The sequence below is a fragment of the Elgaria multicarinata genome, chromosome 7 (genome assembly GCF_023053635.1).
Source record: "Elgaria multicarinata webbii isolate HBS135686 ecotype San Diego chromosome 7, rElgMul1.1.pri, whole genome shotgun sequence".
NCBI lineage: Eukaryota > Metazoa > Chordata > Lepidosauria > Squamata > Anguidae > Elgaria > Elgaria multicarinata.
In genome coordinates this window covers 69,479,355-69,492,704 of record NC_086177.1, presented here as the reverse complement: position 1 = coordinate 69,492,704, position 13,350 = coordinate 69,479,355, and the positions used below count along the sequence as shown (strand labels likewise).

At 37.5% G+C, this 13,350-nt stretch overlaps 1 protein-coding gene across 2 annotated transcripts in view; it reads left to right on the top strand.

Annotated features, from left to right (window-relative positions):
* Positions 1 to 13,350, top strand: part of TOX (thymocyte selection associated high mobility group box) — a 236,707-nt gene that overhangs the window by 91,604 nt on the left and 131,753 nt on the right. The gene's annotated exons all lie outside the window — the stretch shown is intronic.

The following is a 13,350-nucleotide window of genomic DNA, read 5'->3' as shown; positions in this document are numbered from 1 at the left end:
TTTGCCTAATTATGGAGAAGGGTAAGCACTAATATGATATCTATTTTTGACTCCTTATGTTCTTTGGGAATCTGGAGTTTTAGAAGGCTGCTTAGTTAATAGTCGTTGTGTAGTCCTATTTTTCTATTAACTTGTCTAGTCGTCTTTGAAACAAGTGATAAAGTTTTGCCATTATCGCAATCCCATCATCTTGCTCTGTAAATGAGGTCTTTTAGAGGCAGTAGGTTCATTTCTAAAGAACTAAAAAATAACTCTCTTGGATTGTGTAGTTAAGATCCAACGCGTTCAATCTCTCTTTGAATGCGTTGGATCTTAAACCATTTTTTCCTGTGCTTATTGTGCTGTTGCCACCCAAACCCATTGAAGAGAGCTGGCTTTGCTATCTGGTAACAGGATCTCCTTCTGTTGACTGTTCCATATAGATGCCATGCATTTGAAGGGAAACAGGAGCAAGTCAAGGGAATATCGGAGCCTGCTCCATTTGTACTCTCACCCCACCCTGCCCCTCCTCATACAGGGCTAACTGACATCAGCTGCACTGTGGGAAAGAAGTTGGGACACAGGAGCTGTCTGAGGGAACATCAAGACCAGTCCCATTGGACTTTCCCTCCCAGGAAATCAGAGGTGCAGCAGAAAATGCAGAGGTGGCCATTCCATCAGCCTTGCAGAAAATGTATTTATTTATTTTTCCATTCCCCCTCATACACTTTTCTTTGTGAGTTGTGGCGTTTTACATTGTAAGCCTGCAAGCAGGGACTGCCTTATTTTACTGATTGATTATAAGCTGCCCTGAAAACTTTGTGTGTGTGTGTGTGTGTGTGTGGCTGAGGAGTGGCATTAATGCCTTCTTTGTTCCTGTTCTGTAGTAAAATGTACTGAAATTTGAAATATTGTTGGAATAAACCAATACAAAATAATATTGACCCAATACCATAGCAGTAGATACTACTTTGGCAATTTTAATAGTGTGGTGTAATAAACTATGACTTGCAACAAGAAAACAAATATTTCTATCATTAAAGTGAAAATGAATATATGTGTATACTAAGTCATATACTGAAAAGATAAAAATGACTAGGATTGTGTCTTCTTGGGAAATAGATGAATTTTTATTTATTTGTTTTAAAATATTTATATGTTGCTTCCCATTATTAAAATCCCAAAGTGGTTTACAGCAAAGTATAAAACAATACATAACTATAAAAGCACAACAACATTTAGACAAGTTCCATATATATTTCCACTGATTCATTCTGGAATATTTACATATAGCAATCCAGCAGGACATTTGTGTTCTGTTCTTACATGTTTATCTTTACTCAATGTATCAAATAAATGATGTGTTGGAAAAGAGCTGAGAAAAATGATGTAACTTGTTGACTGAGGCTCAAAATTGTTATAGATTTCTGTTTATTGTAGTAGCTAGCTTAAACACATGGGAAATGGTTTTTGGAGACATAAACCAATTAAGTTGGAGTACTTAAATTCAAGTACTCCAGGTTAGCTGTGGATAGGGCTGAATAACATGAGTTTATATCTTTTGAAACATTCTTTTAATGCATAAAAAGCATCAGAGGGTGGAGTGGGGGTGGAATTGTAACATTAGCTTTCAAATCAAATCGATGTGTAGTGGTTTAATTTCTGCCAGCATCTATATTGGCTTTACAGTTGTAAATAAATAATGGACTTTTATACACATTCTTGTCAGGTTTAGTGTTCTGAGTTGTAGTGAGCTTATATTGTTAATTTATACACTGTGGATCAAAAAGATGTGGAGAAACTTTGATCAAAACAATAATGGTTCCCAATTCAGTGATGAAATTGGAAAGCCAGGCAAACAAAGATATATGTTTGCAGTGTCGGCTCCAGGTTTTTGAGGGCCCTTGGGCAACACACCCTTGGTGGGCCCCCTCCCTCCCTCCCTTTCTCATTGCCATAGTCACCAGCTGCATTGCTCCTTATCCTCTTTTTCATCATTGCTGCCACTTGCTTGCTTGACAGGCAGAGAGCCAGTCAGCAAGTAGGCAGGGGCACTACTGCTGTGGTGAAGAGGAGAAGCAAGTCCAGGGGGCTTTTGTCAGTGGGTCCCTACTGGGTTGTCGACCCTTAGCAGGATCCCAACCATGCCTACTCTTGTTGCCAGCCCTGCATGTTTGCCATGGCATGTAAACATCAACTTTGAAAAACATGAGTCGTAAGTGAGTATTTAAATGTATTAATATCTAAAATTTGAACCCAGGGTGAAACAATTCACCTGCTCTTCCTTGTCTTCTGTTTCCCCCCACTCTGCATTTATTTTCCACATTTTATTTCAGTCATCTGTCAACGGAAATGCTCAAAACACTGTAAGAATATGATTTACCAAGAGTTTTAATCATTAGTTGAGTGTTCTTACAATAATTAATTCAATTATTGTATTTCAAATATAAATTGTGTTGATGTACAGCTCCCTGTATTGAATATGTTTGTATAATTCTACTTTTTATCATGTTTGCTCCTGTGTTTTAGACTTCTGGCATCTAGCTGAAACTGATTAAGTACTTCTAATATTTAATATTTTAAAATAAAAATAAACTTTCCAGAAAACTACAATGTTGTATTAGTACATGAAAGTTAATCTGTCTTGGTGTGCGGCCACCATAGAACATAATAACATTCATGGAATTTAATTCTAATTCTTATCAAGCACAGAAAGCTAATTTTGAATTAATCTTTAGTAAAAGCAACTTATAAATCACATTGCCACTGTTTGATCTAACCCTAATCTTGGAGACTATAGGAGTTTAACTTAACAGGTGGAGGCTAGTTGAGTAGGGCCAGATTTACACCATGCAGGATATAGCATTATGAAAGTGTATGAAAGCAGTATATAAGAGGCAGGAGCCACACTAAGCAAGTTATAGCACTATGAAAGCAGTATATGCTTTGGGTCATGGGCCTCAGCAGTTGTCAGTGCACTTCAATACCGCTATAAAGCAGTAGTGTGGCTCCTGCCTTTTATATACCACTTTCATACTGTTTTCATAGTGCAATATCCTGCTTGGTGTAGATCTGGCTATATTTGAAGGCAGCAGCATTGGGTGACTTACAGTGCAGTCCTATAGATGTCTACTTAGAAGTAAGTCCCACTGATTTCAATAGAACTTCCTCCCAGGTATAGGATTGCAACTTAATTACTGCACTGGTTTATGCAACTTCCTTTTGGGTTTTTTTTAAGTCTTCTGAAATACCATAATATGGAATAAGTTTCCTTTGTTTTTACTTCATTTGCATTCTTCTCTATTTTTAGAAATGTTTCCAGAAAGGTAACTTCCATATTTCTTTATGCATTGTAGAAATGGTAGTTTGTGCCTTTCCCTTTCATTAGAAGGCAGCTGCTGTACCATGATAAGCTCACTGGACAGTGGACGAGAATCCTATTGTTACTCTTTAGAATGTTCTCTATGGGGTGGGGTGGGGGCTCCGTATTATTTCACCAAGATCAATCATTTGAGGGTTCAGCTGTATCAGGAATGAGGAGATTCTGTAAGACTTGCCATTCTTAATTCAGGATTTTCTTTTTTCTGTCAAGAAAGTAGATAATTTTCTCTAAGGCAGCCATGAGTAGCAGTGGGGATTTTTGAGCAAAAGAATTAAATGAAGTCTATTGCTGGGCTTCTTGACAGTTGACCATTATGCCTTAATATATTCTTTGTAGTGTGGTCATTTCATGAGTGACTCAAAAGTAGCACATTTCTAGGTGTTGCTCTATTACCCCTGAATTTAACTTGCTAATAAGTGAAATTGACCATAGATGGTCAATGAAGAGAAAGTAGAACAGACTGGATTGTAAATCTCTGAAGCAGGACACTGAAATACCAATCCCCTCATAACCACTGAAAGAAGAAAGCAGAGGTGTAAACACGGAGTAAAATAAACCAGTTGCTTCAGGGTAATTTAAAAATTGTCAAGGTAGTTCTTTGTTGAATGGCACAATAACTTTTACAAGTACTCTGTGCTTTGATCTATTGTGTAGATGAATCAAATAAAAGTACAAGTGCAGTTGAATGTCAAAGCAGGAAATATTATAAGTAGCTTTTTATTGTATATAGATATCAATAGAGAGTAAAAAAAGGACGGCTCACCCTTTCACCTCATAGAGACATCATGACCACGTATCAACTGGTCCTACTTGCTTCCATTGATCTGAACTTGAATTAATATTGGGAGGAGAAGGGTTTTTTTTGTAGCTTACATATGCCACCTCCCATCTCATCCATTACTCATTAAAGCAGTGCTGGGTAATTTCAGTGTTTTGCTCAATGCAAACATCATGTTGCATTACTTGCACATGCTGTAATGACTGAACATATAAAGCTTGGACTATTTGTTCATCTAGCCTAACATTGTCTACTCTACTCTGACTGGCAGCAGCTCTCTAAGGTCTCTGGCCTTTCTCATCACCTGCTATCCCATCGTTCTACTGGAGATGTTGGGAATTCAACATGGAACCTTCTGAATGCAAAGCATATGCTCCACTGGTTAGTGAGTGTTTAAACCTTGGTTATGTAGCCACCATGGTTAGGAATGGTTCACAAAATATGCTCAGTAATGGGTCACGCAACACGCTAAGGCATAATGTTTAGCTCAAAATGCTTAACCACCATGGCTTATTTTATTTATTTATTTATTTATTACAGTTTTATACCGCCCAATAGCCGAAGCTCTCTGGGCGGTTCACAAAAATTAGCGTGTCATTTGAACAGAGTCATTTTCTTTCAGTTTGTGGATATCTCTCAACATATCTATAAAACAAAGCTGCACTACAAAGTTGCTAGAATGATGTGTTGATAATATGTTAGAACACAGTGTATGAATGAAATGAAACTCCTGGCTTTCCTAGCTTTATTTATTGTATTAATTGTTACATTTGTTTTCTGCCTGTCTTCCAAAGAGCTTAGAGTAGTTTATCTTCACAACACCCCTATGAAATATATTAGGCTGAAAGAGGATAATTTCCTAAACTTGTCCACTGCGCTTCATAGCTGAGTGAGGTTTTGAATCTAGGGGTTCTGTATCCAAACAGAAGTTGGGCTTATGCCACTATACAATGAAAAGACAATAACTATGTCCCCCCTCCCCATTCAAAATGATTAGAATCACTTAGTGCTGTTCTAGAAATGTGTGAAACTGGCAAGATGTAGAAAATGATAGTTAGTTCACTATGGATTCCCCCTCATCTACTCCTATTTGATTGCTGTGCACTATTTGTAATTATAATTTTTGAAAAGTAATGTTAAAGCATTTTTTAAAATGGCTGGGCAGAGCCCATGAAAACCTCCACGCTGGATTCTGGAATCTGGACTGATTGAGAAATCTAATCTGGACTCCAAAACTGTTTCTCTGCTTAACTTCCCATTCATGACAGCCAAGCACTGCATGGGACATAGTAACATAATGAGAAGGTTTTCTTGTATATTACCAAGCTGATGCTGCCATTGATTTGCAAAATGTTCGCTACCCTTTCTTTGAAGGGGCATGATACTATGTTAGTGAAAATGCGAGCCTCTGGACTGAGACCAGAACCTACCAGAGTCTAGCCTTCCCAACCAGAAACACACACCCCCAAACCGAACCCTCATTTTGGCTGGGGAAGAACTCAGTGTTATTTAATTGTACTGTACATTTTTAAATGCATGTGGGTGCATATTTTTCAGCATGCTTTCCAGAAGCCTACAAGTCCATGCATTTTACTTTAAAGATTTTGTCTTTAAGAGCTATGGCTACAGATGAGCATGGGAAATATGACCTCATTAGCTTTTGTTGTATTATGATGGTAAAAAAAAATGCACAAAAGTCAGGAAGCCACCAATGATTAGTGGTTGGGGAGAAGGGGGTGGGGCCTGGGGAAGGAGTGTGATCTTCTGGGGAATCCCAGATATCCAGATTTGCCTGAGGTTCCCCACCCCTGTGACAGATTAGTGTGGTACAATACAGGATCGGTGATCCAAGCTCTTAAAAATACATCTACAAGGTTCTTATGGTGATAAAATTCCTAAAATTCCTCCTTTTTTTGCTAGTCTTCCATGGTTGGATGTGTATTAGATTTTTAAGAAAATGTCACCATGACTTCAAGAACAACATTTTCATGTTGCAAGGAACAAAGTATATCTGTTTCTTTTCATTTGAAAGGTGATCACATTTCATCTCAGTTTAAAATAATGCATGGATTATGATATGGAATGTAGGCTGACATTTTCAATAGTATTGTGAAATGGTTAATACTGTTACATGTATACACTCCAGTTGCAACTGGAGAATTGTTTCAGGGTCTCTGGTGCTTACCCAAGACTCCATTACCTTAGCAGGAGGTCACTGAAGACTCTGGGCATGTCTACATGGGGCAATATCCTGGAGATCATCCCTGTGCATTCACATGATGCACAGGAGATCCCGGGAGCAGGGAGGGAAGATCCCTGCATTTCCCCAGGATATTGCCCTACACTTTTCCCCCATTTTTTCCCGCGGTCCTGGGATGATCCCGAGACCGTGAGTTGTTTGGGCGGCCATCCCGGTTTGTCCTGGCTCCTTGAGAATAAACACAAGCTGGGAACCGGGCACAGAACTCTTCAAGAGCTCCATGCCATCGAGGGTGGGGTGGGACGAGCGGGATTATTATTATTATTATTATTATTATTATTATTATTATTATTATAAAAAAACACTCACTGTTCGATGGAGCGCTCGTGCACTCATTTTCAGTAAAAAAACAAAATGGTGGGTGCAGTGGCCTCTTCCTCCTAGGACATCGTGTGCTGAGGGGGGAGGATCTCGCGATCATAAAATTCCAGGAGGTCTAGACATACCCTTAGTGTTTCTGTGATATATGCAGGCTGAGCATAAGATGCGGTTTTGCAACATTAGCACTGTAACATTCCTGTTCCCAACCAGGTGTCTAAGGAAACCCGTAGTACTACACAATTGCCTGTAGAAAGCCAAACCAGGTCTTGGACTCTTTTTCAGAAATGGTTCCACCACAAACAGAGTCAATGCAAGATTTAGCTTGCTTCTATCATTTTTCTTTGGAAGGGGCAGGAGAGAGAAAGGTAAGCCTCTTTCCCAAGTGGTCTACTTATGGCCATCTCTGAGGATTACCTGCATTCTGCTGAGCTCCATTACAGTAGGGAATCTGCTAGCGGTAAACTTGCCCAACCAGTTTGATCCATTGTAGCTGCCCAGTTTCACAGCCACAGACTCAAAAAGTTGAGGAGATCTTTGAAGGATCATTTAAACTTAATCGCCCTCCCGCCGGCCTTCTTATATTGTGCTTGATTTGCCTCAGTTTGATATCAAATGAATTAAAATATGAGAAGAGACAAACATACTTTTTATCTCTTTCTTGCAAAGAGTCTTTAGAAATGAGATGGCATTAAAATCTGTTACTACAACCTACATTCAAATATATGGTTGTTGCAATATCAATACGGACCTTCAGCATTGAGAATTCTGATGGGAAGTGTACAAATCTACTTTAAAAGGTTAGACTGCAAAAATTAGCCTTAATTTAAGTGTTTACAGGTTTCTTAAAGAGGTTGTATGTCAAGAATAAACAACATGGTGCCAATGCACACCTAGATACTTTTATTCTGCCACCAAAAAGCCCTATCCTTCCTACTTTTTTAAAAAATACATTTTTATTGAATTTTACATTTATAACAAAAGGATGTAACGTCCAGTCACATCAAACATAACGCAATGGTCAAATATGGGATACACTTGATACACGCAATCAACATCAAACCAAATCAATAAATTAAAACATATTTTTACCAACAGCTGGATGCAATGCCATAGGTTTCTGTTGGAGCTGAGAACTGTTGGATCCAAAGAAGTTTAGTGTGTTGACAGGGTCAAACAACACCTCGTACTCAGTCTTTTTGGCAGGATACTTGTTCTTTGCGTCACCTCCCGTGTCAAAAATCTTGTGGTGGTTTCTCAAATTGCCAAATGTGCTCATAGCTCCAAAAGATTACCTATGCCAGAGTATAGTGTTCTGGTAACCTCTTCCTTTTTTTTTTTTTTAAAGTTGGCTCAAGCGTAAACAGAGTCCAAACTTCGAGGTAATAAAATATTAAATAAAAAAATATTGCCCTTTTATCCTTAGCTTACACTTCTTTTTTCCATAGGTTTCCTTCTGTGTTTCTGATAACAATTTTCGTTATAACTTGTTGCACTCCCATACCTGTTACATTTCAGTCTTTTATGTTCTGTCTGAAAAAAACTCTCTATAAATAAGCTACTAGCTAGTTTCTTGAGCAGTCCAGACAGATAGCCTGAGGTTGTCCTGAGAGTTTTCTTTTTATCATTGCACAGAGACAGCAAGGCCTGCCAGGTAGAACTAGTATAATAGGCTCTCTAACATCTCCATCATGCAGTAAAGCTGCTGCCAGCAAAGAGATACTGTACAGTGATACACTGGTAAAATTTAGTGAAGAGTCAAGATTCTGTAAATCATGTTCCTTTTATTGATTACAATCTCAAAGTGTATTAACCCTCCTTAAGACTCTGAGCACCACTTTAGTAAATGCTAGTGAGAGCTTTTTGAAAATGCAATGGCTGATGCAAGATAAACACCCACAAAAAATGTGTGCACACATATCTGAATACAGAAAGGAAATATCAGATCCATTGAATACTTTGAGTACTGTCTCGTTCGTGTATTTATATGTGCTAGAAAAAGAATAGTTTGCATATTCCATGGAGGAATTTTAAATGAGCTTTGAAACATTCCATATTAAAATAACAAGTCCATCAATTCTGTATGAAGTACAGAAAGTAGAGCAGGTTATTGGGAAGTTTAAAATAATTACATGATTGAGAGTTCTCTGTTCAAGTAATCAGATTTTTCAAGCAATATGTAGCACTATTTAGCATTGGAGTTTTCCAGAGCTTAGGCTATATTCTTGTTTTTTAAAATGTGTATTTCCTGTTGGGTCTTTTCCTTTTGTACTTACATGGCAGTACTTTAAGACTTAAACATTTATGTGACTTTATTCAGAAAATTAGGCTTCCTTTCTGCTTGAGGAACTAAGTGATTTACTCTGTTTTTGAGCTTCAGGGCCAGTGCTTAATTTTCGCTTTATCACATTCTTAGTTCATATGAAGCAATTTCCTTTAGCTTGACTGCTCAGAAATTCTTTAGGTTTCATAATATTTATAAAGTAGGTGCAATATTTTTAATTATTTTTTGCATTGGTTTTCGAGGACAGAGTTCAGACTCTGTTATAGTGGATCCAATTTTACTTGGTTTTACACACACATTTACAGTTAGTGAATTGAAGATTTTGAAAAATGAAGATCCAAAAGACATCTAGTTATTTATTAAGATATTTATGTTCATCTTCACAACTCAGAAAAAGCTACTTAAGATGGCTAATAACAATCTAATGTAAGATTATTCAGGTAATGAGCTAAACACAACTGAATGACTTATCAGGTAATCAGCAGCAAAATATTTAGCAACAAATCATAAGCTTGTCAGAATAAAAAAGTTTCAGTCTGGCATTTAAACATCACGAGAGAAGGGGCTAACCTGATCTCCCAATATCTGAGAGTTCCATGCGAGGCACCACAATGGAGTAGGCATTAGCTGCATAACCCTGTTAAACGTAACTCTGATGGTGGTGGTACATAAGGCAGAGCATCCTCTGAAAATGGACAGCAGAACAATGCACAGGTTAAACTTTCTAAAAAGAGAGGGGGGAGGGGGAGAGAGAGAGAGAGTTTAGATGGGAGAGTTGTACTTTCACAAAATTCCATCTCGTGTTTCTTTCTGTAAAGAGAAGGGAGGAAATGGACAACCAAGTTTTTAATTTTTACTATATTCTAAAATTGCCAGGACTTTGCTGTGAGTCTGTGGCTTATTCATCTTGCTTCCAAACTACTTGAGAGAGAACTCTCATCCAAGTTCCAGCGGGGTGTTCATGTCAGTCTATTGCAGTAGAAACAACAAAGAGATTTGCGGCACCGTAAAGACTAACACATTTATTCTGGCATAATGTTTTGTGGACATTGTCCACTCCATCAGATGCAGCCCATCCAAGTTGACCATCAGCCAACTTTTCATTGTGGTGATGGGCAAGCCAGCTTTATGAATGTCTGAAGGAAAAATCCTCATGTCTGCTCCCTGACATTGTTTTGTGTGCTGGGAGTGGTAAAGGCATAACCTTGTGTAGCCTTTATGGGACCTTCTAGGTCTTTGCTTGCCTCCCTTTTCATACTCAGAGCAGTATGTGTACCATTTATAGGTTAATAAGTTGTCTGACAAGATAGCCACTTTGTATCTAATTGCTCGGTTTATTTATGTATTATTGATGAGCTCAAATCTTGAACTCCACTTTCCTTGGAGACTGCTTGATAAATCTGTCAGCTAATCCTGTGTAAGACATAGAATTTCCTGCTGTAGTATAATACATGACATTGCTTTTACTTTGCATTCCTAAAAGGAACCTGGTTGTGCATTTTCAGTGGGCTGTGTCAAGCAGCATGAAATAAAATCAGATACATAATTCACACTGCTTTCTGCATTATCAAGAGTTCCACTGTGGTGCCCTGTAATGTGCTTGAATACCTGTTTAGCTTTTAAATCAATGCTCTGACTGTTCTGGCTTGTAAACGGTCACCCAACTAAAAGCTATTTGAAAGGTCTGGAGCACTTCAGGTGAAAAAGGTGAAGGTAACGGGTATGTTTAGCTTGGAGAAAAGAAGAAGGTTATTTTCAGTTTCCAAAGGGCTCTTCTAAAGGAAAAATGGGTGACTGTTTTACCAAAGTACCTGAGGAAATGGAGATAAGGGACTTCAATGTGCAACAAAACAAATTTAGGTTGGGTATGAAAACATTAAAGTTGGACGTTATTGAAACAACTTGTGGATTTTCTTCCTGGGTCATTTCTAAGGCAGAATTAGATAATGAACTGCCTCTAGTTGGAGACATTGTAGTAGGGATCCTTCTTGCTGTGGTGATTTGTAAATGGGAATTAGTAACCTATGGATTATAAATCTTTTTTTTTTCAGTTCTATGACTTCAAACTGAAGACATGTCAGTCAATGTGTCAGGCAATTTAATTATTGTGCAGAAGTGGCACATAATGGATTCTGTCCTTAGCTGTCTGTAAACATCTCTCTCCGTGTGCTTGACAGGTGTGCTTAAGTGGAACTACGCCTTTTTCAGAGATGTGTAACTGCTGCTGGAAACAGTATCAGTCTTCTCCAGTAATGTAGTGAAAGGAGGAACTTTTAGAGTGCACGAGGTTGTCTAGTACTTGGTGGACTCTTCTTCATTAGGGATTTTTAAGTAGAGGCTAGATGGCTACCTATGAATAGTGCTGTAGCAGTAGATTATCTGCATAAACAGGAGCTTGGACTATAGATTATGTTTGAGGTCCCTTACAACTCTGTGGTAATGAAAAGAAAGTGTGGGACATGATGTCTACTAATGAAGTGTTGTGGGAAGTGAAGAAATTCCTATTACAATGATGTCATAGTATGCTTTCTTTCCATTATCAAGGGAAGGAGAAGAGTCATTTTGGTTTTCATAGGAGGCCCTACTTGACATTTCCTTATGATACAAGGTCAGATAAATGAGACTAGAGCTTTCTCGGTGTCGATCCTGATGTTGCACAACTCTCTTCCATAGAAATATATAACTGAGAACATCTGTTGAAGTTAAAATGATCAGTTTATTGTTTGTAGCTTTTAAACTTTCTCTGCTGTGTTTTTTTGGCCCTTTTAAGAACATCAGAGATAAATTTAACAAGTTTATAAAATCATGTTATAAAATACTCTGATTGGCCCAAAAAAGTTTAAATTCCCAAACCAGAAATTAAATCCCCATCAACTTCTGTGTCTTTGTCGAAGCACAGAATGTTATGTTTCTAGCAGTTTAAACACATATGTTTTCAAAACCCATCACTCTTAGGGAAAACATAAAGAAATGATGTTCACTCTGGATTCATCAAAGAAAGACAGTTAAATTTGAATATTAGAAAGGATATAAATATAATCAATAATGCACAAATAAATAAAAACTCAACTCTGTTATTGCTTCTTGATGTCACAGAAGCATTTGACAGAGTGGAACGGGTCTAAAATCATGTCTGTCTTTAACATATCACCTTAATTTATAAAATGGATCAGGGTTGTTTATTCCAACCCTTCAGTAAAATTATTGGTAAATATTTATTTTATTTCAGAAAAATACGCAGTTAAATAGAAACACAATTTCAAATTTTAATCTTTCTTATTTGCATTAGTAATTGAATCCTTATCTATTATACTCTGGGGAGAATATCATATTTTTGTACCTAGGGTAAACACAGCTCAAGTTCAAATAATGCTATGTGCAGATGAGTATGGTTTTTATAGAAAAATGTGAAAAGAACTCAGGATATAAGTTAAATAAGCAAAAATCTGAATTTACCACAATAAATATGAAATCCATACAGAATTACAATATACTCTCTTTATAAATAAAAAATCATTGAGCTACTTGGCAGTTAAATTAGTAGTTGATACTTGGAAAATTGGAAAAACATTTTTGAACTCTTGATCCAAAACATTAGTATAGAAAGATAGAAAAAACTGAAATTACCATGGATGATGAGGATATCCACTTTTAAAATTGCACTGTTTTCCAAATGTTTGTTTTTGTTCACATCATTTCCTTTGTTGGTGTATTATGATGAGCTGAAAAGATGGCAGAAGACTGACAATTTCATTTGATAGGAAAAGAGACCTAGAATTGAGGCTAACACTGCAAGCTTCTTTAGAAAAAGGAAGATTAGCAGTTCCGAATTGTATTATATTATGAAGTAACACAATTGGCTGAAGCTATGGATAACATGGAATTAGAATAATGGATCATTTCAATTAGTGCAATTATATATTGATTTTTACCTTGAAACACTCTTGTGGATGCCAAAACAAGAAAGAGGAGAACCAGTAGAAAGGAAACTGATACCAGAACAATTACTTAAAACAGAGTGGGAAAACTTATTTCTGTTGAGGACTGCATTCCATTGTGGATAATCTGTCAACCACATGTCAGCAGGGAGTGGGGCTAGAGAAGAAAGTGGGTGAGACACCTCTTTTCTCTTTCTGACACTCCTCTCTCTCTTGCTTGCCACCCTCCCTCTCCCTTCCCATGCTGTGGGCTGCCAAGAAAAAGAGAAATTGTTCTTGTCAGACATTTTAGCTGTTCACTTGCAGAGGGGTTTTGAAATTAGGCTGAGGGCTGCATGCAGCTCTAGGGATATATGTTGTCCACCCTTGACTTAAAACATAAAGGAACACTATGTCTGTATGTGTCCCTAT